At 44.1% G+C, this 27,967-nt stretch overlaps 1 protein-coding gene across 1 annotated transcript in view; it reads left to right on the top strand.

Annotated features, from left to right (window-relative positions):
• The window catches only part of LOC111143597 (zinc finger HIT-type containing 6), a 73,919-nt gene extending 61,765 nt beyond the window's left edge, over nucleotides 1–12,154 (top strand). The window contains exon 12 of the transcript XR_002640337.1: nucleotides 12,077–12,154. The gene's annotated coding sequence lies outside the window, so the exon portion shown is untranslated. The remainder of the gene's footprint in view (nucleotides 1–12,076) is intronic.
• The last annotated feature ends 15,813 nt before the right edge of the window (nucleotides 12,155–27,967 follow it).

The raw sequence follows: 27,967 nt of genomic DNA, 5'->3' as shown, positions 1-27,967 counted from the left end.
GGCCATTGGGGGATTCAGAAGTCACATTCTTAACCTTTAGGCTATATAACCTCCCAAGTGGGCTTGGTCTGGGTCATCCAGCAACTTTAACATTTTTTGGAGAAGGCCAACTTCTTTATAGTTTGTGAAACTGCTTTGCTTGGAGCTTTTTCTCTTCGATGATGGACAGCAGGCTGGTTTCTCCTGGTATGTTTTGTTCCTCTCTGGTATTTCATCCATGGTACTCACATATTTCGCTGGTTTGGGCATAAAAACTTCAATCACTTCAGTTTGTTTGAAAGCAGCTGTTAATGCTAATGCCAGTTTTTTTCAGTGGATTCCAGGGTATTAACCTCAGGTCTGTTTTACTGGTCATTACTAATTGTGTATTGCCTGTCTGAGCGCTGCTTGAAGCACTTGCAGCAGATCTCCAGCCACCTGGCTCTCCAGGACTCCCTGGGGAAGGGGCCCACTGGGAAAGGACATAAGGGCGCAAAGACAACTGTTAGTGATCATCACGTTGCAGGAGGGACATGTGCTGGACATGCTGGTGACTCCAGCTGAGAGCTATTGAGCATTGCCTCTGGACAAGACAGACTTGGGGGGTCAGGCTGGGGGGAGTTGGGACAACCCCATGGAAGGAGGTACCATTTCAGGACCTGCTGGGAATCGGGAATGGCTTCAGAAGCGGAAATGGGATGCTGGGAGGAAACCCATGAAAAGGCCAGAGCAGACAAATGAAAGGCCTTAAAAACAGGGAAATGTGAAATGTTTTCATTCTTAATTCCATAGAACTAAAGCCATTTCTCATGCTCTAAACTATATAACCAAGGAGAGAAGTGCATTAAACCACTTGATTTTTAAAGGGGGAATTTTCTATCTCCCTGGGGTGGGTCATGCAGGGACTATCAAATGGTGGTTTAGCTTTTAACTTCAGAAAGACTTCCCTCCTCCCAGGTTTCTGCTAAACACTCAACATTATTTTTACTTTGAGAAGAGACTGTCGCACAACCACATCTTGGTATCATGATTTCTTTTGGCTCCTTGAACAGTTGATTCTAGTTTAAGTCGATATGGTATAAGTCTGTGGTGCGAAGACAGTCCCAAAAGCCCAATAACTTCTTAGTTTTCCTAGAGCCCTGTGGTCCTACTCTTGACTGCTGCCCTGTATTCCTAAAGAAAAACAGTAGGGTCCAGCCTCTGTGTTTTGAAGTTTTCGGTGGCTGGTTAACCAGATGCCAGGATGCTGTGCTTTCAGGCCCCCACCGACACAGAAGAGACAGTAGCTTTTTCCATATTTCTGACAGATTGGAAGGTGGTTTTTTTTTTTTCACCTTCTCTGCTTCAGATCTCTCCCTGGAAAGGTTGGTCAGTTGTTCAGCCAATGTCTTTGGCCTCTGCAGCTAGAGCAGCTTAGAAGCCTGTAAATAGTTTCTGCCACATTTGGACCCTCACAAACAAAACTTCTAAGCATTGGAAATGGAAAACTTGAGGTGAAGATTGCCAGCTGAGAGCGGGCATCCGGTCTCCCCAGGACCGAATTCATGGGACTCTTTAAGAAGGAAACCACTGTTCATGGCTGACCTGTGTGTGGACAGTCAAAGGAAGAACATGATCCGGAGGTTCTTTTCTCACTTTCCTAAGTGGCAAGGGGAGCAGTTGTGAGGCTTGACTTGGTTTTCTTTCTGAGCAGTCAGATTCTCTTTTTCCTCCCAAACTTGGGTGCCCCTTTGGAGTGAGAGGGCAAGCATATATTTCAGTGTATATCACACATCAAAAAGTACTTGACTTGAAATTCTATAATGTAGCCCACCCAGAAGTACTTCATTATCATCTGTAATCTCCTACAGTCCCATTTTGTCTTTCTCCAGAGAGTAGTAAGGAGTCTAGAAAGCTGAAGCCAAGTGATGGTGCAAGTATGGGTTATAGTAAAAGGTGTAGTAAAAATCTGTTGTTTGCTCCCTGACATGCATCCCCCTTCTTTCTGGTAACCATACCTTGAGTTCCTCTGGGAAACTGCCAGCTCGCCTTTGTTCTCAGCCATCTGGTTTGGATGGGATTAAGCCCAACCCTAGCTCCTGGGTGAGATTTCAGCCGCCTAAATAGATCAGAGTATCCCACTCCTGTGACCACATGTTTGGTTCCAACTGTGCAGGTGGCCGGAGCTGGTGCAATCCGAGGGAGCTACAAAACAGGGAGGGCATGGACTCTCCCGTGCTATAAAAATGTAAGGCTGGAAGTGGGCTAGCCTGTTTTGCTACTATAAGGAGAGCCAGCCTGACGCCAAGCCATCTCCCCCTGTGGAGTGTTCAGTTGTACTAGCCAATACATTCCTTTTCTTTTTCCTTATTCAAGTATTTTAAGTTGGATTTTCTGTCAACTATATCAGAATTTGAAGCCAGGAAATGAAGTGTGGCAAATTGTAGACCCTTGATTGTGAATTGGCTGAATCAGGATCGTGAGGAGAGCCTATGTCTTGGACTAGAGTGATCGTAGGGATGACATTCGTCCCTAAAGGAAAAATAAGCTTAACTTTCCCTATAAAGGCATTTTATGGCAGTTGCGCCCAGCTCTTTTGTGACGTTCCATTTATAGAACTTGGCCACATGGCCGCACCTACTTACAAGGAAATCAAAGAAAGTCTTGATGCTGGGTGGCAATGCAATTGACCAAAAGTTGTGGATCTCCTCTAAGGAGGAGAATTAAATGGGTATTGGAGGACAAGGGAGAGTCTTTACTATAGTTGACCATTAGCAGTTTTTGCTTTGTGATACTGGAATAGTTGGTTTTTCCATTGTCTAATGTATATTGGGACCTGTAGTTCATGTCTCCCTGGGCTGCAAAATTAAAGGACTTGGACAAAAAATTCAGGCTGTAAGATGGATTGATTATAAGTTGAAGCCTTTGTAAGTCTCACCAGAAAGAGATTTACTTTGAAACTAACACCTCTAAAAACTAAGCAAACATAAAATAGAAATGCTTTCTGCTTGTGTAGTTCCAAGCAGACTGAGGGCAATAGTTTGGATCCTCGACTGAATGTAAAAGCCACATTTCTTCCTACAGCTAAGTTAGTTCAAGCAAAATAAGGAAGATGGGAAAGATTAGGACCTGGAATAAGTGTGATCTCTCAAGCCTCTTCTAGAATCTTCTCATTATACCCTCCCAACTTGTCCAAAGGGACATCCATGCCTTTCAAAAAGATGCAGCTGGTGTGCAGTCCTCTGGCATAGTAGCTGTTCCTCTCCTCTCTGGGTCACTGTTTTGTATTCCCCTGCAGACAGAGGCCAGTATGGAAGGAGAAGCCCTTAATTATAACCATCCCAAACCTGTACTCTAAATGAAAAGCTATTGTAATTAGCTAGATCTCTACTACTAACCCATGGAATTGATCAATGTATTAATCAGGGTTCTCTAAACAGAACTAAAAGGGTGTACATATAGAAAGAGAAATAGATTTCTGTTTTTTTCTTGTCTTTTAAAAATATTTTTATTTAAATTCCATTAGCCAACTTATAGCACATTATTAGTTTCAGGTGTGGTGTTCAGTAATTTATCAGTTGCATATAACGCCCAGTGGTCATCACATCATGTACTGTCCTTTATGCCCATCACACAATTACCCCACCCACCTCCCCTCCAGCAACCCTCAGTTTTCATAGTTAAGAGTCTCTCATGGTTTTTCTCCCTCTCTGATGACTTCCCATTCTGTTTTCCCCTCCCTTCCCTACAGTCCTCTGCCCTGTTTCTTATATTCCATGTATGAGTGAAACCATCTGATAATTGTCTTTCTCTGATTGACTTATTTCACTCCACATAATACCCTCCAGTTCAAAATAGATTTATTATATGGAATTGGCTCATGTGATTATGGAGTCTGACAATTCTAGATGTGCATGCAAGGTGAGACAACAAGCTAGAAACCCAGGGGAGTGATGTTTCAGTTCAAGTCTGAAGGAATGTCCTAGTTCAAAGGTAGTCAAGGAAGACAAATTCTTACTCTGGGGAGGGTCAGCCTTTTTGTTCTTTTTAGGCCTTGTTAATTGGCTGTCACCCACCTATGTTGGGAGAGCAATCTGCTTTACTCAGTCTTCTAATTTAAATGTTAATCTCATCCAAAATACCCTCACAGAAACATCTAGAATAATGTTTGCCCAAATATCTGAACACTACCGGGCCCAGTCAATTTGACACATAAAATTAAACATCTCAACCAAAACACACAGATGGGAGCCAACTAGTCATGAGAGTGGCACCTGGGTGGCTCAGTAGGTTAAGCATCTGCTTTCAGCTCAGGTCACAATCCCAGGATCCTGGGATCAAGCCCACATCAGGCTTTCTACCCTACAGGGAGTCTGCTTCTCCCTTTGTTCTTCCCCTACTCATTCTCTCTCTCTTGCTCTCTCTTAAATAAATAAAATCTTTAAAAAAAAAAAAAAGTCATGAGAGATTCATATCACAGAGAAATCCTCAGTGACAAAAACGGTTACCCAGGGGCCCCTGGGTGGCTTAGTGGGTAAAAGCCTCTGCCTTTGGCTCAGGTCATGATCCCAGGGTCCTGGGATCAAGCCCCACATCGGGTTCTCTGCTCCGTGGGGAGCCTGCTTCCTCCTCTCTCTTGTGATCGCTGGATTTGTGATCGCAGCGATTTGTGATCGCTGTCTGTCAAATAAATAAAATCTTTAAAACAAACTAAAATAAAAGTATCTTTTTAAAAAAAATGGTTGCCCAACCCCTAACCCAGCCCCATCCCCCACCAGCCATACATTCTAGTGTTACAGCAACCAGCAGTGGCTTCTAAAGCTGTATGGTCCTCTAAAGAGGTTGGACAAGGGAGATCCACTTGGAGAGTGAAACTGAGACAACCCCAGACCTTCACTTCACTGCAAGAGAGGGAGTCTTTGCCATTTCTGTCCAAAAAGATTGTAATATGTGTGAGGACTGATGGCCACTGGATGTTTCACATTCTCCCCTCTGCAATTTGGAATTTTTATTGCAGTTCTGTTTTCTCTCTCCTATTATATAGAGGGTGTGGTTAAGCTCACTCTTTGCCCATAGATCACTGAACCATGAAGAGTTACTTGACATGATTTGCACATTGACATAAATATTGGACTTGGATCTAGCCTTAGTAACTGGATGAGCTCTTATATTATCTCCCTTTGGGAAAGGAATGTGGCCTGGATGTTTGGAAGCTGTGGGATGATGTTAGGTGGCCAGAGTTTGGACTATCCAACATTGCTTAGTCCTTGTATCTAATGCTCCACATTTCCTTTGAGAGCTACTTGTCCTCATTCAGAGCTGTATGGTTTGGCTGGGATTGATACCCCTCTCCCCATTCCACCCTCTCAGCCAAAGTAATTGGTTCAGGAATGGGCATGTCAGTCCATTCGAGGGTGGGCCTCTGGCTTTTCACTAGAAATGCTAGAACTCCATCTCTCTTCCTCATTGGGCTAACTTACATGGGAATATGTACCCATATATGGTGCCACAGGGGAAGGCAGCCTGAGAATCAAACTGGAAGTGGAGATGAGAGATGATCCTAGTAACATTTTCCTATCATTCTGCAGTCCTTCTGGCATGCTTACTTTCCTCATTCCAACCGCAGCAGTAACAATTTCCCAAGTGATAGAATGTGAGAAAGTTCAAATGAGCACCTCCTGTTAGTGGTTTTGTCATCTTTTCCAAACAGCTCTCCTTTACGGTCACCTCCAACATGTGTGTTTCAAGTCTGCAGAACCATAGAATTGTGGCATCCGATGCCTAAACGGATCATAGAGATCAGTTAGTCCAGGGCCTCCCAAGGTGCCTGAGGAGGTAAGCAAAGTGATTTTTAGGTGATTCATGAATATTTTTTATTTTCATAAATATAATTATTATGATGAATCTTAGTAAAATATAACCAGTACTTTCACATCAAACTGTGATTTCATAGGTTTTATGTAATGCTTTTACTGAAGGGGAAATTAAAGCTTTGAGAGATTAATGGCTTATGTAGGGATTGCTCAGACGGTGAAGGAAGGTTGAGAAGAGATATTAAGTGTGGAATCTGATAACTGGGAGGGATCCTGAAGATCATGAAGCCACTTCCACACCCTCACCCACCTCCAATGTCAGAATTCCCTCCACAGCATCTCTCACAAAGGGTCATTCAGTCTCTGATTACCCCCACAGATGGGAAGCTTATCTCCATTTGAGGTAGCACATTCCATTTTGGCAGTTCTGAGAGTTAGAAAATTCTCCCTTAAGAAAACTCTCCCTTACACTGCACAAAATCAGCCCCTTGCAGTTTCTTTCCATTTGGTTCCAATCTTCCATCTGAATCCACTCCCCACCTTTGAATGTTCAAGTCAGTTACTCTGCCCCCCTCCACTTCTCCCTCAACACATACACATGCGCACACATGCACTTAAATTTCATGGAATGCGGTTTTGAATCATGCTGACATTTTCTCATTCTTTTTTAATTTAATACTCAAACATCTTTATTGTTATTAAACCTGTGTGTCTAGAACATTACTTACTATATAGGCAGCAAAGACTAAACCAGAGTTATCCCACCCTTTGTCCTGGACTTCATGTTTCTCTTCAGGCTGCCCGAGATTACCACATCCCACGGCAGACCACTGAATGACAGTGTCCATCTTCTTTTTTAACCATAATTCCTTAATCAATAGCCTGACTGGTGGAACCTCAGTGATTTGTAATTTATTCCTACTCCTTTTCATTCCGGTCTGTTGAGATTTTTTTTTTTTTTAATCTTATCTTGATTCTATCAGCAATTTTATTAAATCTGGGAATATTAGGGTGCCTGGGTGGCTTTGGTTAAGTGTCTGCCTTCAGCTCAGGTCTTGATCGAGTCCCATGTGTGACTCCCTGCTCAGCGGGGAGTCTGCTTCTTCCTCCCCCTTTGCTCCTCACCCCTGCTCGTGCTCTCTCTCTCTCTGCTCCTTTCCCCACTCATTCCCTCTCTCTCTCAAATAAACAAAATATTTAAAATAAATAAATGCGTAAACAAATAAATCTGGGAATACTAGAGTATGAGGGCTTCCCTTGAAACAACAAAAGTAGTTTCAGGAGACATATAAATGTAGTAAATGAATAAAATGATAAACTTATAGAACCTAGGATCCAAGAGATTTATGTAGACTGAAAATATTAATGGATTTAACATAGATTAATGAATGATAAAAAGGTATTTAGGAGGAGCGCCTGGGTGGCTCAGTGGATTAAGCCTCTGCCTTCAGCTCAGGTCATGGTCTCAGGGTCCTGGGATCGAGCCCTGCATCGGGCTCTCTGCTTATTGGGGAGCCTGCTTCCCCCTCTCTCTCTGCCGTCTCTCTGCCTACTTGCACTCTCTCTCTCTCTGTCAAATTTAAAAAAAAAAAAACTTAAAAAAAAAAGGTAGGGGATTATTTGACTTTCTTAATACAGTATCCTAGCCTTGTCACCTAATGTCCCTGCTGGTCAATATCAGAGGCAGAACATTGAGTTACACTAGTCAAAGATTTCAAGATGGAATTTCTTACTAGTTTCTGCCTGCTACAGAAACAAAACTATCTTTGCCCCTGAAGCCTATCTAGTATACTGATAAAAGGAACTGGTTTGAGAGTTAAGCAGAGCTGAGTTCAAACCATGACTCTATGATTTACTAGTTGTATAGCCTCTCACAAGCTATACGGCCTCTATGAGCCTCAATTAACCAAGGAAACATTATGGTACACATTTCAGAGTTGTAAGAATTATATAAGATACATATGTAACATCTGGCACATGACAGACTTTCAGTATACTGTGGCTATGATTGTTCCTAAATCTATTGATACACAAAATAATAAGAAAAATTGGAAAATAAAAATTAGCCCATGAAGAATGGAGCTACCCATCATGACCTTGTATACTTTTGTCAGTTTCTATCCTGAAGTATGGCAGTCGGGATACTCTGTTAATTTGGTGAAGAAAATTCCTAACCCTCTTACGGCTTCCATGTTGGAAGGAGTGGCACTTTGAGGGTTCAGGGATCAGCTTGGATGAAGGAGCCAGCAGAAACCATCTAGAGCTGTTTCCTTTACCAGTGGGCTAAACACAGTGCTCTTTGGAAGCCATGGGGTGTCTCTGTCATGAGGAGGCCATTCACCCTGAGTGTCACCTCTAGAGGCATCAACGTCCTTCTAGACTTGCCATCCTAGTGGCTTTGAGGGACTAAAAGACTTAGGAGTGCAGAGACAGAATAGCAATAGGTGGGTTGTTTCTCTCCCAGTGTATTGGTTTTTTTGTCAACCTGGGATTTGCCATTCTACCTGAATACACTTTTAAATCTAAGAAGTTACTGGATGCATGTGTCTGGGCAGGCACAGGCTTCTAAGGATTGTGCTTTCAAACACTGGCAGGGCTTACCAGAGTTGGGCAAAGGTAGCCTCATCTGATCTGAGGATTACTGTCAGGCAGGAGGGGTTTAAAATTTAAGTCCCAGTTTTTTCACATGCAGGAAAACACCTGGCTTCCTACCCCATGAAATAGATGGCTTCAGTTGGCTTCCTTCTTGTTTCGGGGTTTTGTTTTGTTTTTGTTTTAAGATTTTATTTATTTATTTGACAGAGAGATCACAGGTAGGCAGAGAGAAAAGGAAGCAGGTGCCCCGCTGAGCAGAGAGCCCGATGAGGGGCTCGATCCCAGGACCCTGGGATCATGACCCAAGCCAAAGTCAGAGGCCTTAACCCACTGAGCCACACAGGCACCCCTGTTTCAGGGTTTTTTAAGAGTTTTTCGATGTAGTAAGTTTTCTTCTTCATCAACAAAAGAATATTCAGTGCCTAGCTATCCGTCTAATGGCCCCACTCTTAAGACTTGCAGAGCCTTCCAGATTTATCCCTTCTGGTGACCCCATGATTTACACCACCTCCCCCAACTGCCATTCCTTGAGGATTCAGTGTTCCCTTCTTGCGACAGGAGTAGGAACAGACTCTTGAAGGTTTTATGGTATTTAATTAGTCATTTATCTCTAGTCATTCAAAGCTGGGGTGTGCATGTGTGTATGTGCATGTGCACAGGTGCATTGTGCCCTTTGCCACGTTGGTTTTTGTGTTTCTTTTCCATTTGCTCAAAGTCACATTCAGAGTTTTTCCTCCCTAAGGGGAGGTTGCACATTCATCACTTAACCTTCTTCTCATTTCCTTCTGTTATGCTCACATAGCCCTTCCTGAGATATTACCGTTTTTCCATTTCTTCTTTGCTCCCTCCTTTCTTTTAATAACTCTGGGAGACAGGGAGGCACCTTGTAAAGTTAATTTCCTCTGAAGCATTCAAAGCAAAGGCATCTCTCAGCCCAGACACCACCACCCCTCTCCACCCCTCAGCGACGACACACTCCCCTCCTCAAAGCCTTAGTCACCCTGGGTTGTGCCCACCGCCCAGGACTCTCCATGCCCGGGCTTCATCTCAGGGGCACAGTGAATTGCTCTGTCTAGTGACTCTTTGGTCTGGGTGTGGAGACCCTAGTTGGGAAGAATCTCCCCATTTATTTGCTCTGTTTCCTTCTCCCCTTTTGCACTGCCTCACTGCACTCCCCCTCTTCACTGCTTTCTGCTTCTCTCTGGTACTTTCAGGACTCAGGGCCTGGCTGCCTGCCTGTCCCGGGGATGGCATTTCCTCTTCAAAGGTCTGTGGCCTCCGCCACCCAGCTCTACCAGGCACACAAGCCTTTGGAATAGCTGTGGCTTTTGCTGCCTGCCTGCCTACTTGGAAGGCAGGGACAGTTTTTTAAATACCCCTTTGGTTTCTTGGGGTGAAGCTTTCCTCAATCCTGTTTTATTTATGTGAACATGATCTGTGGCTTTTGAATGTTTGCTTTTGAATGTTTGTGTTAATGGACTAAACTGAAAGCGTTTCCTCTTACCGGAGAGAGGGCCGGCGCACAGCTGGGGGCCAGGCTGCTCAACTCAGGCGAAACTGTCCCAAGAGGAACAAGTTGCCAGCCAAGGAGGTCTGGAGGCTCCAAGAGGAATTCACTGAGGCCCTTCGTGGGCAGCCGCGGTCAGAGCAGGGATCATGCACTAGGCCACAAGGCTCAAGCGATTCCTTAGATTAACAGGGAGGGCTAAACTGGAGACACCTATATTTTCGCTGAAACATTTTTTAAATTGTGCATGTATTTACCAAGCCTCTGTGTGGCTTTCAGCAGCTTAGGTGTCTCATCTTTCGCCCATATTCCCAGCCTTCTGGGTCTCTTCAGGCAATATTGAGAACTCCAGCTTGATCCCTGAATCAGCTGTAGGTGAACCATCGTCTGAAAGAGCAGCACAATCCTAGCCCAGCCTGCTAATGTGCTTCCTGTGTATTTCTTTTCTCTCTTTCTCTCTTTCTGGTACCTCAGATAGAAACAGAAACAAAGACCCAAAGGATGTGGCAAGTGCAGTTTTTCATATCCAGTGACTGGATAACCTAGCACTGAAGTGAGGGAGAAAGGCAGGAGAGGGGCAACTGCGACCACACTGTGTGGAGGGAATGCCGTCCTCAAATCTGCCATGAGGACAAAGAATAGAGTAGAAGGCAGGGGCTCAGTCAGGGCTGTGCTCTCCTCAGGGTTGACCCCACCATCCCACCACCACCAGTCCATAGCCTGTATAGCCTGGGGTCCAATGGCCCTGGAAATCTGTAAGCCCTTGAACTAAGGTGGGGCACCTACCTGGACAATTTGTGTGAGAATATGGGCATGACTGAGGAACACCTCTTTGTCCAGACAAGATGGATGGAGCAGAACTAATTGAGAATCTTTCTATAAGCTGAAGCAAATGGCGGATCTACCAGGACCGTTGCCTCATTTATTAATCTCAAATGAGGGAGCTGGCCATTGTTACAGTCTATAGAATGAACTGCGACAGAGAAGACTTGATGTGGGGCTCCACAGAATACAGAAGTTACAGTTCTTGAGGTAAAATATTCCAGGGTCTCTTATTTAAACAATGAGTTCAGTGTTGGTGACCCTCTCTGTTCAATTTACACCTTCTCCTTGGGCAGCATCTTCTAACTCCTCAGCTTCATGCCCACTGGTAACTCCATATTCTGAATCTCTCTATTGAACTTGAGACCAGGCACCTAACCTGAGATGAGAATCACACATGTACTCAGTGTGACCCACAGCTAATTTATCCTTTTCTCCACCTGCCTCTAACCAGCTCCTCCTGGGCCACCCACTGTCACCTCTAGTCATCCAGTTGCGCATACCAGAAACAGAGTTATCTTTGTCTCTTTCCTATAATACTTTAATCACCTAATCCTCTTCATTCTATCTCCTAAATATCTCTTTATTCTGTGCGTATCTCTGTATCTCTGTGACCACCAAACCAGTTTAGGCTACTGTCTTGTCTTTTCTAACTACCTCATTGGTCCTCTATCTGGTGTCTTGGCTTCTGTTCTTGATCCTTGGAATCCACTCTGTCTACACAGCATTTAGAATGGTGTACCCAAAGTATAATCTGATCATATTTCTTGCCTGCCCAGAACCTTTGAGTAACTTTCTGTTGCTTTTCAGATAAAGTCCAAAATCCAAATTCCAACCTTGCTTACTCTTTGCAGCCTCATCTGTTACCAGGATAGAGACCTTGTCTTAACATTTCATTGCTGCTCCCTCAGCACCTAGAACAATGTCTAGCAGAAGTTTGCTCTCTATAAATAGTCATTGTATGGATGAATAAATGAATAAAGAGAATTCCTGTGCATTTAAGGATAACCAAGGAGAAGGAAGAAAGTGAAGACCAATATTAAAACCTCTCGGGGGGATGCCTGGATGGCTCAGTCAGTTAAGTGTCTGCCTTCGGCTCAGGTCATGATCCCGGGGTCCTGGGATTGAGTTCTGCATCAGGCTCCTTGCTCGGTGGGGAGCCTGCTTCTTCCTCTGCCTGCTGCTCGCCCTGCTTGTCCTCGCTCGTTTGCTCTTTCTGACAAATAAAATCTGAAAAAAAGAAAAAAAAACCTCTCAGGATTATTGTTCTTATTCTAAGACCTAAATATTTTAATCCCAGGCCTGGGAAAGTGGAAAGATCTTGAACAAGCATTGCACAAAATGTAATGAATAGGATGGTCTCCATTTTTCTGCCCCATAGGCTCCCCTTTTGGATGTGAGGAGCATGCTGTCTGTCAAGATTATCTGTATGACTGGGGACTGGGCAAGTTTACAAGGTAAAGGGAAGAAATGATGATTGAAAAGTTGAGTGTGGGGGATGGTTTTGTTTATTTGGTTTTTAGCTAATGAGCATCCATTTCACTTCCTAACTGGACTTCAGTTTCCTTTTTCTTTTTGAGAGAAGGGAAGGGGCAGAGGGAGAGAGTCTTTTTTTTTTTTAAGATTTTATTTATTTATTTGACAGAGATCACAAGTAGGCAGAGGCAGACAGAGGGGGGGGGGGGGGGAAGCAGGCTTTCCGCGGAGCAGAGAGCCCGATGTGGGGCTCGATCCCAGGACTCTGGGATCATGACCTGAGCCGAAGGCAGAGGTTTTAACCCACTGAGCCACCCAGGCGCCCCTTCAGTTTCCTTTTGAAGAAGGATCTCTTTCCTGTTGGATTCAGTTAGGTTTGTAATTAAGAACCTGCCCTCCCTTGAGGCCCAAGTTAAGCCAATAAAATGCTTTATCCCTAGAATTAGACTCTTGGGGGTGCCTGAGTGCTTCAGTTGGTTAAGCATCTGACTCTTGGTGTCTGCTCAGGTCATGATCTTGGGGTCATAAGATCAAGCCCCATGTCAGGCTTCATGCTGAGCATGGAGCCCTGCTTGGGATTCTCTCCCTCTGCCCCTTCCCCTGCTCACATGTGCTCTATCTCTCAAAAAAAAAAAAAAAAAAAAAAAAAAGAGAGAGAGAGAGAGAATTAGCTTTTAAGCATAGAGATCAAGAAACTTAAAAAAAAAATTGCTGTGTGGAAGTGACCTTCCAGCCATACCATGCCTGCTGTGAGACCACCATGCTGTTCCTGGGGGCCCAGTCATCCATTAATTAACTCAATAGTGGGCTTCCGGTAATTATCTGATAAGTTTCTTTTTCCATAATTTGGTCAGAGTTGTTTCTGTTACATACAACTGTTAGTATAATAATGGTGGTACAAGGGAACATTATCAGAATACAGTTCTGACATCTTTTAATGCTTTGGACCAAAGCCATTAAGTGAATCCAAGTATAATTTGACCTTAGGAGTTCAATTATGACTGACTTTCCTAACATGGAAATGTGTAACATTCACATGTGCATCTTTATAAGGGTCAGTAGCTCAAAATATCACTGTTTTGATGGTCATCTCTATTAAAAAGAAATAAACCAAAACCCCACGTCCCATTTTGTCTTTCATTGTAGCCATAGTAAAAGGAAGGACTAAAAATGAAGATCAGTCAGCCTTACTACTGGCCAAAGACAAATTAAAATAAGTACCATGCTGTTGTCAGTTCTGCCAAAATTTTAAAAACTGGCACTCTCCATTGTTGATGAGAAAGTGAACAAAGGGTACTCTTTCATAGTTGGTAGAAGTGCAAATTGGTCAATCTTCCTGGAAGGCAATTTGGCAGGGCCTATCAAAATTTAACCCATACATACCTTGATCCAGCAGTTCTCTTTAGAAAGAAAAACAGCAAAAGGATACAAGTATGAGAATGTTCATTGTGACGTTAATTTGTACTATCAAAATATTAGAAACAACTTAAATGTTCCTTAATAGGCTGAATATATTACGGTATAGTTCTGCTAACTCATGATTCTTTCAGGAGCCATTATAAAAAATGTGGTTGTATGTAGGTAATAGAAATAGAATCCTTAATATTTTAGTAAGTGCAAAAAACAAGTTACAAAAAAGTGAATAAAAATTCTTTGAAAACACAGAAAGCTGTACATAAACTTTGTGAGTATATGTATATATGTCTCAGTATGCATAGTAAAGATTGAGAAGTATCCATACTGAACAGTTACTCTTGATGAATGGGGAGAAGCAATGGAATGGGAGGTAAAAAAGAGGAAGTTTGGTTTTATATTTTATATCTTTGGTATTACTTTTTTATTGCCTTTATGTTACTTTTATAATTTAAAAAAGTTGAATAACTTTGTCAATTTAAAAAAGAACAAAAAGGGGCACCTGGGTGGCTCAGTGGGTTAAGCCTCTGCCTTCGGCTCGTGTCGTGGTCTCAGGGTCCTGGGATCGAGTCCCGCATCGGGCTCTCTGCTCAGCGGAGAACCTGCTTCCTCCTCTATCTCTCTCTCTGCCTGCCTCTCTGCCTGCTTGTGATCCCTCTCTGTGAAATAAATAAATAAAATCTTTAAAAAAAAAAAAAAAAGAACAAAAAAATGAATAAAAACTATAAAATGCAAAGAAATCATCAGAAACCAAAGTAACCTTTCCAGAGGTTTTGACCCACTTGTCTAGACAAGAGTGTGATCAAGCCCAGTAGGTGGAAGCTGAGGGACCAGCTATACCCAGGACACAGCCAAGTTTCTGTAAGAGAACCACCCAGCCAGGCCCGAGGAGCTCCTCCTGGAAGCTTTACCCTTGACCGGGTGGAAATCACCCCCTACAGGAATTAGAATTGCACTTTTGGTTGTTTTTATTGGCTCTGACCCTTCTTACCTTGAATACCTCCTTCTTTTGTTCATGAACATTAATTTGTCATCTTGTTTATGGCTGAAGCAAGATTCCTGTCTATCTAATGAAGTTAATGATTCTGACGTGAGTGTCTAACAGACAGTAATTAGAACCTCTTTGGCTCATGGAGATGGCATAATACCACCAACTGCCTGCTTTTTGTGCTGCCTTGTTTGGGCAGAAAGTTTATTTATTTGTATTCTACTTTATTCCAAAACACATTGTAGGTCAAATACACTGTTTTTGTTTTTAAATCAGAAAATGGTGAATGAAAGAAAAATAAGGGTATAAAAGCAAGATGAAGCCAACAGTGAAGTTGCCACACAGGCTACATGCTTACCTACAGTGTTATGTACTTAATCTGGTTCTGAGTTTTCTAGTGGCCAAGGTAAAGTGGACATGATCAGGTACAGAATTAAAGTGATAGTCTTTGTTTTCCTGAACAATGAAAAAAGATTTCTCAGTGAGGATGGATATATACATATACATACATGCACATATACGGGGGGTGGGTTGCTGAGAAGGAATGTATTCTACTATAGTCTCGTGGCCTTGAGAGTGAATCCTGACTAATGTCAGTCAACTGATGGCCCTTTTCCAAGGGTGCAGTAGTTTCCTTCTTCAAATGAACCTTGAGTCACTCTAACACCTTGAATTGTTGTCCCTCCTCTCCAAAGGAATGCTTATCCCTTCTCTCAAAATCATAAGCCTGGGGAAGAATGCTACTTTGTTCAAATTATTCTTGATTATTTTGGAACTTCCTAAAGCTCCTGTCATGTGGTTCCAAGTTTAACCATAGCCACTTTGGACATGGTTTTGTTTCCACAGTGATGTGTGTCAGCAACCACAGAGTGAGCTTCTTGTATTTTTATATCAATATGATACCCTTTGTTTATTTGTTCCTCAGAGGTTTCACTTTCGCTTATATAATGGGCTATGGCATTTTACAGTCATTACCTCATGCTGGGATCTCCTTTTTCTTTGTACCTCCTGATGCGTCATATTCTTGACTTTACTCCCTTGGATCTCTCAGATACAATGCTCTGAGCTGGTGGGTGGGAGTGGGTGGGAGCCAGATTATAGGATGACTTCTCCACCCTTCCTCACACAAGAGCGGCTTAGGTTTGTCACCATGCTGTTTTTGTACTCAGTCTTTTGGCATCTTTCAGAATGCAAACTGGTTTAAAACTACAGCTGCTACCAAAAGCAGTGAGCTTAGATGGAGCTAGAAGATTCCATCTAAGACTCCACTGCAGGGTTGGGCACAGCACAGGCAGAGTCTCCTGAACTCTGGAGCTACACTGACTATTCCCACAGGGTCTGGAGCTGGAAGTGGTCAGTCTCCTATGTGTACTCCTATCCAAGCCTACACGAAGAAGATCTTAAAGGAAACGTACTTCTCAAAATAGGACCTTTCCTTCACTTGGGGCTCATTTCCCTAAGCTCCTCCATATTCTTATATACAGCTGTCTACTTAGATGTGTGATAAGCTTCTCAAGTTTAACATGCCCAAAACAGAACTCCTGTTTCATGTTCCTACCCGACCCCCACTCAAGTGTTACTCATCTGCTCTTCTCCATCTTGGAAAATGGCACCACCCTTCACCTAGTTGCTCAGTCCAAAAACAGGAATCATGCTCAATTCCTCCTTTTCTTTCCTTCACCTTTTACATGGGGTGGGGGGGGGAGTTAAATCCAAACATTTTTCTCCATAAGCACAGCCATCATCCTGTCTAAGTTTCTGTTGTCTTATGCTTGGACAACTGAAATCACCAGCGAGACTCCTTGCTTCCATTCTTGTCCCCACTACAATCCATTCCCACACCACACAGTGGCCAAGGTGACAGAGCACACTGCTTCCTACACTTAAAACCTTTCAGTGGCTTCCTGCTGCTCTCAGGGAAAAAAAAAAAATCTCATTTCTCCTGCCCATCTCTCAGATCACTTTCATATCACTCTCCATGTCACTCATGAAACTCTGGACACACTGGCTTCTTTATCTTCCTTGAAAATAACACATTATTTCTCATTCAATGCCCTTGCACCTGCTATATACTTTGCTTAGGATGTGTTCTTTCACTTGACTTCCTATCATTGAGGTCTCACTTCTTTAATGAAATCCTTGTCGGAATATATCTACTAAATAACCCTTTGACTCCTTCATATCACTTCTTATAATCAAAAAGATCTTGAGTATTAGTTTGTTCATTTGCTTATTATTTGCCTTCTTCATACAGAACACAAGGTCAGTAAAGACAGGGATTTTGTCTATTTTGTTCACAACTGTGTCTCTGGTGAATTTTTTAAATAAATAGGTATATGAAGTAATCGGTGAGCAAATACTGTAACACTGTGTCAGTTCAACTTAACAAACATTTATTAGGCATTGACTATGTACCAGGCACTTACCAGATGCTTTAGATTCAAAGATTAAATAAGCCTACTTCTTTCCCTTAATTCTGGAAATATTTTAGCCCTTTTCTCTAAATACTGCCTTTATCACATTTCTATTTTTTTCTTTGGGGCCTCTTTAACATCTTGCTTCTCATTTCTTTGCCTTCCCCTTTTTTGCTGTGTCCTGAGTAATGTTTTCAGATTTATCTTTCAGTTCTCTAATTCTCTCTTTATCTGTATCTATTCTACTTGTACCCACTTCCTGTTTCTAATTTTAATGATTATACTTTTTAGTTTCAGAAGTAGTAGTTGGCTTTTTTCTCAATTCTGCCTGGTCTTTTTAGATTCTGTTTATTCTTTTTTCATGTGTTTCCCCCCCCCCCTTTCTATTGCTTTAGACATTTTAAACAGTTAATATTTTGTATACGATAACAGTTGTATAATGTCTAATTCTGTTCATTGTGGTTTCTGCTGGCTTTTACTCAGGGTAGCTTGTGTGTTTCTTAGCACAGTTATAATTTTAATTGTGATCTTATGTTCAGTAGGACTTTATCTGTTAGATTCCTATGAAGCTGTGGAATGCCCTTCCACAAAAGATCTGCTTCTGCCAGGTGCCCTCATGTGCTACCAACCTGGGGTCAATTTAAACTAATTTACAGCTGAAGTTTCCCAGACCATGTAGATAGTATAAATTTCAAATCCTACACTTGTATGAGGGAAAAACTGTGTTTTGTTTTGTTTTGTTTTTAAAGATTTTATTTACTTATTTGACAGAGAAAGATCACAAGTGGGCAGAGAGGCAGACAGAAAGAGAGGGGGAAGCAGGCTCCCCACCAAGCAGAGAGCCCCATGTGGGGCTCGATCCCAGGACCCTGAGACCATGACCCGAGCCGAAGGCAGAGGCTTAAGCCACTGAGCCACCCAGGTGCCCCAGGAAAGACTGTGTTTTAACATCTTATGAGTCCAGGCTAAAACAGACAAAGTTTTTCATTTCTCTTCATTGCAGATAGGCAGGCTTTTTTCCTTCCTAGTCTGTTCTTTCCTTTAGTAAGTATCCTTTCGTGAGTCTCACTTTTATGCAGAATTCTCTATTCCAACTCTCCATCTTTTGAGGGCACTAAGCCTAGTCTCTTGTCTCCCATAATGCCCCTAAAACCAAGCCTCAAAGTCACTGCGGGGTTAGACAGACTTTCCAAAGCAGTAGGGCTCCAGTGGCAGTCTATCATTTTGAATCCAGTCCGTGCACATACATGCATGTGTGTGAAGAGGATTTCCCTAATTTGCATGAGAGTTTGGTTATGCATTTAAAAGTATATTTGTTATATCTTATTTAGGATATCCAGATGTTCTGTCTATATAGCTAGAAACACAATATTCTGCCTTCTGTGAATATGTGATACAGTTCTGGGAGACATTAACATCCATTCATCCAACCATCAACATTTTTATTGGTTCTTCTGTATCAGACACTAATAACCAGGTACACATAAAAATATGCTGAGAGGCATGCCCACAGTGATGCAAGGATGTAGGTGTAAAAGAGACCAATTTTAACGGGGGGTCTGGTAAGGCTTTTTAGATAAAAAGGTGTTGGAGCTGGATAATAATAATAATACCTAACTTTTATCTCATGCTCCTCTGGACCAAGCACTGTGGCAGGTATTAACATGTATGGTCACATTCTCCTTCCAAGAAAGCATAAAATAGGTACTCTTCTTAACATCTCAATTTTACAACTGAAACATCGAGAATTTGAGTAATGTTCCCCATCATACAGAAAGCAATTGGCTATGCCTGGATATGAATTCAAGCAGTTTGAGTCCTGATGCAGGGCTTTCAGCTACTATGCTATATTGTGCTTGAACAGACAGGGGTTGGGGGAGGGCGTTCCGTCCAGGAAGAAAATATGCCGATATCCTAGATAGTGAGGATTATTTGAGATACCGTAAGCAAAACCACATGACAAGAACTCCATAAATACCTACTTTGTTTTCTCTTTGCCTTTGTACCATCAGCTTGTCATAAATTCCTTTAGGGAGGGAGCCATACTATCTCCCTGAAGATAGCTTCAATAGCTTCACTCCCACAGAAGCTGGTATTGACTAGTGGCTAATCCTTGGCTGATTTGTCAGTGGAACTAAATGCTATTCTGATAGTAGCTTTAGCGCTTAGAATTGTATTGCAGGACATTTCTCGAAGCCCTTTTGTATCTATCAGCTCAGTTTATCAGCACATCAGCTCTCAGAGGTAGGGCACATTATCTGGCTATAGTGACAAATGTGAGTTTTAGTTAGGTGGGAATGGCGTTGTCTTGGGAGGAGGGTAAGTGTGAACTCTGTGCAACTGGATGAAAAAGACCCAAAAAGACCCACTGTGGGGCTCTAGATAGTCTCAGGAAAGAAGTGGTGGCAGGAGGCCAGGCTTCGAGTCCTGAATGGTCTCTCTAGTTCCAGTCTTGTCGTCAGCCATCTATGAGAGCCATCTCTTTGAGTCTTAGCTGCCTCCTGATTCAGCCACTGCTAGATGCCGAAAGTGGGCTTCCCTTCACGTGGTGCCCACCACACTTTGTGGTCGGCGCTCCTCTTTAGACTGAGCTCTGTGAGAGCAGTGACTCCTTAGTCACTTAGTCACTTGTAACCCCAGCTTCTACAACATATGTGACACAGAAGGTGATCAAATATCAAGTAAACAAACGATGAATGGATTATTTGGATAAAAAGGAAAGAAGAGAGGAGAAACAAGGTCGGTGTCGTAGATTCCGATCTAAGGGATGGGGAGAGGAGGCAAGCAGGAGCCCTGAGAAGGTTGAGCCAGAGAGATGGGCCTGCCAGAGCCACACTCGATGAGCCAGGTGTGGTCATGTCTGATTACAAAGCACTTTAAGAGTCAGGGGGCTTCCCCCCTGACTTTAATCACAGCCTGTCTTTTCCATTTATTGGGCCCCACCTGATTTTAAAGGCAGCACAAACAAAAAATGTAGCACTGGCTTTGCCCAAAGGGCCACAAATTCCGGAGAGCTAAGAAAGCTGGATTAGTGGCATGTGTATCTGAGATTTCACCCGGTGAGGGATTGCAGAGCCCTTTGTGAACATGGCCCAAGTCAGCTTTCATCTGCAAAATAAGCCTCCATTCTTTTGGGATCCCCTTTCTCTCCTTCTTCAAAGTCCTTGGTCAAAGTTCAGCCTCTTGTACTGGCTTGAACATCCACATGCTTTTCTGGGTTTGCCTCTGGGGGCAGCTTGCCCTTCCTCTCACCCTGGTACTTCCCTTTCCTTCTGCCTTGCTCAGGGTCTACTTCAGCAGACCTTCCACAGACCAGAGAAGCCACAGGCTGCCAGGAAACAGCCCTTTCTTTTGTCTGGAGCATTATGATCCAGGGTTAGATTTGGTCCAAGGAACAGCATGATTAGATCAGCAAATCAACCCAAAAGTTATAGAAACAAGATGTGCTTACCCACCATTACGCAGGGATGCTGTGGTTCTTTCCACTCGGTTGAATGACCTACATTAAAACTTTCGGATCCTGGATGCAGGTAGAGCCTTTGCAGTCAGCAAGATGGGGGTCTGAACACACATCCCACGAGAGAACCAGCTCAGCCGTAGCTCATCTCATGTCTGAAGAGTCTCCTCACCCAACTATGAAAATGACCTAATTGTGTACAGACAACAGCAATTGTACAGGGAAAATAATACAGTAATGCAAATATTCGAACCAAATTGGAAAAGCAAAGCAAGAAGGAGCCAGAAAACATTAGATCATTCAAACTGCAACCTGGCCAAGACAGCATCTGGGCGTGCATCCTCTGTCCAGCTTTTGTTCACATACCATCCCTAATGCTCCTTTGCATTTATAGAATCACGGCTCAGTATTTGCACAAAACCCTTTGTGTGACTGCATTCTAAGGAACAAGGTTCTCACAGTGTCCCTTCAGAAGGGTCAGAGAATTCCCCAGTGGAATGCTTTAATAGGCCTCCAGTTCAGAAAGGGCCTTTCTCTCACTGAAGGGAGGGGTAGGGGACTGATGTACCTTTGGCCAGCATATATGTTCTATTTGTGTGGCCATGGCAGGCTGTGCTCTTTTTCCTTCCTCGCAGGGTCATTTCCACCTTAGTTCTGAAAACAAAAAACAATTGATTTAAAAAAAAAGCCTTCCGAATGAAACCTTGGATCCCCTCTTTGGACCTGGACAAGAAGCAGGGAAGTTCCCACTCTCCAATATCCTAAAGCTGTTCAAGGTCTCCTGAGAGTCTGAGGAATAATGTGGTCTCCCTGGGCCCTCTTATTTGCGTGTGTCCCGTGAGTGGTCCCCACCCCCTTCTATGGGGAAGTCACAGGCCCTGGAGGCTGCAGCTTCGGCAGAACCCCGCTCTGTCCACTGCACAATCTTGGATAGGACAGATGCCTCTGAAAACCTTGGATCTGTCATGGCTTAAAGCAGAATAATCATACTGCCTCCTGGGATTTGTGAGTATGAAATCTTACAAAGAGCTCCTTAGAGCACCTGGCCACCTACAAAGTATTCCAGAAGTGGCAGGTTTTCTTGTTATCACCACTTGGGCTGGCCCACAGCCTCCTAGCTGCCACCTCAGTAGATCATCTGGTAGCTCAGCACAAGTCCATTGAGATTGGCGTTTTACCCGGTGAATTCCTTCCCCCTTCAACTAGTGAGTGCTGGACTTTCCTATGGGAACAGGAGCCATCAATCAATCACTGCACAACCCCAGCTTACCAGTTGATTGAAATGTCTTCGTTTCTGAGGCATCATCTGCCTGTGTCAGGACAGAGGAAGCCCTTAAAAATCCTGGGCTCCAGGGAGGAGAGAGAAGCAGAAGGGAAAGAGGGACCTCAGACAGACCAACCCACCTTTACCTGCATCGTGGCAGCCGATGCCTCCAAACCCAGCTGGTCCCCTGGGGGCGCACCCGGGAGACAGAGTCACCGCACAGGTCTCACGGGGCCACAGATAGGTTCCCCAGCACCCTAGCAGCCAGGGGCCACGCGAAGTAGAGTAGGAAAAACACCAGTCCTGGATTCAAGTCCCTCCACTCTTCCTTTCCAGCCGTGTCACTTGGGCCGGTGGCTGTCTTCCGGCAAGGTGGAGGCCTTCGTTGGTAAAATGGGGCTAATCCCTCCGCTAGGCGGGTGCGGAGGATGAGAGGGGCCCCGGCGGGCACGGCGCCTGGGCGTGCGGAGGGAGCGCGCGGGCCCCGCGGCCCCGAGTCCCGCGCGGTAGCAGGCGGGCCGGGAGGGGCCAGCAGCCCCTCTTCCCCCACAGCCACGCGCGGTCCTGCGGTCCTGCGGTCCTGCGGTCCTGCGGTCCTGCGGTCCTGCGGAGCGGATCGCGACCGACCTCCCGCGGGGACCCGCCCCGGCGCGGTCGCCTTAGCCGCTCTATGTTGCACAAGGCCGGGAGCACGGCCCCGGGGTCTCCAGCGCCCCCGGCGGGAGCTCCCGGGCGGGGACGGGCGCTGGCGTGGAGAGCAGTAGCCTTAGTCCTGCAGGAGGCCCGCGCCAGTCGGAAGGCTCCTGGGTCCCTGGATGGGGTCTCTGCTTAGTCACAAGTGTTCCAACCCAGTTTTTTCTAAAACTATTAAAGAGGAAAGAGAAGAAAAAATTTAAAGAAAAGAACCAAGTGTATGTTTGTATTTGTTACCATGGGATTCGGTTCAACTGTATACAATGTTTTTTTGTTTTGGGGGGGGGGTTGGGTTTTGGGGTTTTCTTTCTTTTTTTTTAAACCTTCCGAGCTGTGTACTGCAGTAGACAAAGATTACACCATGTTTGTGTTGCAGTGTTGCTATGGAAGTGCATATGGTTTTATTTGGTGGAAATTTGCAGGGAAATTGAAGGAAGTCCTATGCATGCATGGCAAACAAACGTGAAGTTTCAGAAAACAGGCCTCCAAACAAATACTGGAATTAAGGGTGCAGGGGGTGGGGGGGCTGCTTTTGACAATAACTTAAAATCTGGAATGCTGCTGCGTGAGTGCAGCTCCTCCTGCCCGGGTCCTAACCTAGGAGGCAGGGAGTTAGAGTCAGACAGTGGAGTTTAATCGGATCTGCCGCTAACTGGCCAGGTGTCTTTGGCCAAGTTACTGGGCCATGGCTGACCTTTTTTTCCTATCTCTGAAGAAGAGAGCAGTTACCCTTACTGCTCATCGCTCTTGTTGAGAAAAAAACAAGATAACAGGTCATGAGCACCATACATAATAAGTGCTCATTAAATGAGCCGTCATTCTGGAATGGTAACAGCATCCTGTTTGTGCTCCAAGGCTATGGGCTCATTCATCAAACTATCTTTTGGGCTTTGAGGTTTGGAGTGCTTTGGGGGAACCAAAGGTGTTCGGTGCTGGCCAGACTTGGTTTTGTGTACAGTTGTCGTCAGACTGGACAACTGCTGAAAAGTCTGTACTCCAGCTCTCAGGGGTCACCCCCTGAAAGCAACAAGGATGCTGAGTCTCAGCAAGTTAATGAAAATACCGTCAGATGCAACAGTGTGTCCCTCTCAGTGTTTGGCTCTAATCTCCCCATTCCGTGTTGCTAGCAGTGGTCCGCATAGGCCTGAGCACCTCCAAGAGGACAGAAGGCCCATCTCTGAAGTGCTCACACCTGCTTCCTACTCTGAATGAACACTTTGGAGGGCTGGATAATTATTATAATTGTAATGTTTTAAAATCTTCATTTAAATCTGTAAGTTTAATTCATGTAGATTGAAATCTTCCAGGAAAATGCTCTGTATACATTTTTTGTATGGCTTGCATTTTGAAAGATTGACAGACCTGTTGAAAGGCTGTCTGCCCTACCCTACCCACCCCCCTTTTCTCCAATACACACACTGGAGGTTGGCAGAGCACATGGAGAGGTTGTGCTAACCTTTATCAAGTTACTGGATCTAACTGGGCCTCTGTTTTCTGATCTGGAAAATGAAGATGCTGGATTAGGTGATTTCTGAAGTCCTTCTAGACCTACGTGGCTATGACAGTATACCATTCATCTACCTTGAATAGAGTACAAGAGATCTCTTTCAGCATTCTAGACTGTTGATGTTTTAACCTACATTAGGAAACAATGCGAAAAAAAAGTCTGTATCCTCCCTCAACCTGAATGTTCTGGTTTCTCTTAGCTCCTTGAAGGGCCTTAAAAAAAAAAGCATCTAAAATATACTGACTCACCCATGCTTTTCATGGGCATGAGGCCTTGCCCCAAGCCGGGGACTTCACAGTTGGACAATTGGGCAAACTGTTCCTCATGCTGCTGGTGCATGTGTAGCAGTGATTGAATGAACTTTTGTCTTTGCGTCTGCTTTCTTAATACCTTCATTAGGACTGAAGTCACTTTCTAAAACAAAGAAACAGTAGAAAAGGGCAGGGGGGCTAACCAATTTTGTCTTTAAATTATATGCCATATAACTTTGTCTTCATTCTGTCTATAATTCAATTGAAGTTTTTTTCCTGACAAAATTAAGGGACATATGTTCACTCAGTCAGTCTCATAATAGAATGGTCAGTGTGTGTGTTTAGACGGGAAACGTGTAAATCTCTTTTTATGTATGCATTATTGCTACAATGGTAAACTTGAAAAAAAATGTCTGCCACAAATGGCTACTGGCACCAGTCACCTCATTAGTGCAATAAATATTGACTCTCATGTTAACACATTAGCACGTTTTGCTGGCTAATGATGTTAACTGTATGTCTAATGATAGGATTACTAATGACTCTCAAAGCTCCTAACTTTTCCCCTTCTTTCTGCCCCACAACTATCATGGTGCTGGGTCACACATTGGCCAAGGGAGAGGAATGAAAGCCAGCTTTCCAGCTGAATGAAAGCCAGCCAGCCCTGCACCCAACCATGTGTCACACACCGACTGTGTGACTTTGGACAAGCCTTTTACCCTTTCTGGACCTGGGGTTCCTCCCCTGAAAAACAAAGGACTCCCCGTCTTGGGCCATCTCTAAGGTACCTTCTGGCAGGGACAGTCAGGATCCTGCCATCCTCCAGCCTGGAGAGCTTTGCTGCCAGCTGCTGTTGACTCTTGGAACTTCTCTTCTCATGAGGCTGATTCCAGCCTCTACCAACTCTACAAATCCTTGGCCCTTGCGCCCTATACTGTCCTTTCTAGAATCACGAGGGCAGCTTTTGCTCAGACTTGGATTCAAAACCCCAGAGTCAATAAGAAACTCCTCCCGGTTAAAGACGAATCCAAGGACGGTAGTCCTTCCTGGGGTGGGTAGATCATGTTTCTTCTCTGTTTGCTCTGTCACCTGATGTTTGCTTATCTTCTATTCAGTCATTCGGGGTGAACATTCCATTTTTTGCCCTCGTCAGATTCCAGCCAGTTGAGCTCGTGGGCCCTTATGAAAATTTCCCCTATGGGCATTTTTCATCTCAATTCTCTTTTTTAGAGAAGTTTCCAGGAAGGAATATGGAATACAGCCAAGCAGGGTGGTGGATGGTTATCCAGAGTGGCCTCCACAGGCTCCTGGGCCCGAGAACGAGCAGCCCTTGCTGATATAGACTAAAAATTGGCTCTGGCCTTGGCAGACTCACCTCTGTCCTTAACTAGCCTTGAGAATGTGTGATCCTCCCCCTGTATCTTTTCCTTTTGCCTATAGTGGGCATGTAACACCTTTCAGTAAGTACCAGATTGAGAAGTGACTGTAAGATAGCACACCTTAGAGAGGACTCTGCAACTCATCAGAGAAAATCTTTATAAAGCATTTAAATGGAATATTCTTTCAGGACTTGGGATCAGGTTTGTTTTCCGCTTCTCCTGTAAGCTCTTTATTCCTCTGCTCCTATGCTTATTCTTCATTTCTTTTCTCTCCTTCCACATCTTAAGTGGAAAGCCAGGGAATGATTCTGGATTATCTTGAGTTTTCGGTAAAATTTTGCTGCTTAATTGCCCAAATGAGATCAGGAGACCCTGGAGCCACTATACGTATTTGTTACAGGTTGTCACATAGGGAGGCGTTCTTCTGGGGGGCCCATGCAGTGAAGCCTTGCAGGAGAGGGCCTCTGTGGAGAGAAGGAATGTGACGGGCCAAAGCAAGAAGCAAGGTAATATTCTAGTAAAGCAGAGTCTGCCATAGGACACATGCTCTGCCCTTTCCCTTCTGCTGGACCCAGTGCCGGCAGCATGTGGTGCTTGGGAAAGGCCTTTCTGGAAGGGCAAACCACAAGAATGCAGTCCTGCGTGTTGCCTCCTGAGCCACTCAGGGCAGTGATGATTGGCCCCACACGAATGTGCTGATTGGTTCTGCCACTTAGCAGCTCATATCTGGAAATAGATACTTGTGTCATTGCCAGACTAGGGATGGGGGTGAGGTTGGGGACTGATTTGACAGTTAGGGATTTCAGAGTCATAAGTGGGCAGCCCAAGCTGGACAGCGTGTCCAACTCTGCCCTGTTGGTACGTTGTTCCTGCCCTGTGTGTGACGGTTCCTTTCCCAAATGGGTATTTTGCCCCAAGTCTCAGGGCAGAAGAGAGCAAACAAACAGATGGAATACATTAACTGCATCTCTCTTCGTAGGCCGTCTGCTGATACTAGTTAAAGCTGCTTAGCTCTTTACTTGGAAGTAGTTTTGACTCCACTTTAAAAGTCACATTTGCAAAGGGAATGCAAACCAGTGCTCTGTCATGATTCCTCATGTTCAGGGAATTCTGATTTGAGTTCTTGGCGGACTGAAGGAGGCCTCAAGCAGCATGTGGCCCTGAGCTGTGGCCGCAGAGATGCTGATCCGAGGGCAGGGCTGCTGTGCCTTTCTCCCCTCTCCTGGCTCCAGTGTGACTTTTTGCCCAGACCTCAACGCAGGGCTGCTGGTTTTCATCACTTCTTCAGCTGGAGGTGTGTTTTGGCCAGCTGTGGACTCTTTAAGGCATTTACGGAGCCGCCGAGAGGAATTCCAGGGTCTTGAGGGCAAGGTGGAGAGACTGCATACCACACACAAGACCTCCAACTGGCGCGGACAGGGCTTTCACTGACCCAAGGATATTGTTACGTATCCACTGAAATGCAGTGACGTGGGTTCATCTCACCAGCATCATGGTGAAGGAAAGGAGCCAGACACAAGAGTGTAGATCGTAGGATACTTTCCATAAAACCTACATAAACAGACGAACCTAATCTAGTCTGTTCAGGAGTCAGAAGAGGGGTTACCCTTGGTGAGGGGATGGTTTGTGTCTGGAAAGTTGCCAGAGAGGGACTCCCGGGGAACTGGTGATGTTCTTTTTCTTGATCAGGTTGCTGGTTATACAGGTGTGTTCAGCTTATGAAGACTGATCCAGCTGTAAACATACTTACACGCACTTTGCTGTATGTACATGATATTTGAATAAAAATAATTAACTTAAGAGGCAGGTCTATGTACAGTGATGTGGAACTATCTATGAGGTATTTGGTTAAAAGGGAAATGCTCTTAACAGAGCAATATGTAGAATATGCTCTTCATTGTGTAGAAAATATTTGTGTAGGTATGTGATTGTATATGGAAGGCTACTGAGAAGAGTGGTTGCCCTGTGGTGCTTGGAGACAGAGGTAGGAGGAGAACTTGCTTTTTACCCCATGTCTTTTTGTGCCTTTTGAATTTTGTATCGTGTGTATGAGTAGGATGTTCAAATTATTAATAACATTACTCATTAAAACATTAGTGAAAGAAGATATTATGCTAAGTCAAATAAGCCGCAGAAAGACACAGAAAGACAAATACTGTATGATTTCACTTATATGAGGAACTTTAGAGTAGTCAGTTCATAGAGAGAAAATAAAATGGTGGCTGCCAGAGGTTGGTGGGAGGAGGGATGGGGAGTTTTTGTTTAATGCATGCGACGTTTCAGTAGGGAAGATGAGAAAAGTTCTGGAGTTGGCTGGTGGTGGTGGTTGCACAAGAATGTGAATTTACTTAATGCCTCCAAACTACGCTTAAAAATTGTTGCAATGGTAAATTTTTTTTTTTAAGATTTTATTTATTTATTTGACAGAGC

Source organism: Enhydra lutris, unplaced genomic scaffold (genome assembly GCF_002288905.1).
Source record: "Enhydra lutris kenyoni isolate GAN:26980312 unplaced genomic scaffold, ASM228890v2 scaffoldscaffold9, whole genome shotgun sequence".
NCBI lineage: Eukaryota > Metazoa > Chordata > Mammalia > Carnivora > Mustelidae > Enhydra > Enhydra lutris.
Note: the sequence above shows the minus strand (reverse complement) of the source record. Positions and strands in the feature narration are given on the sequence as shown.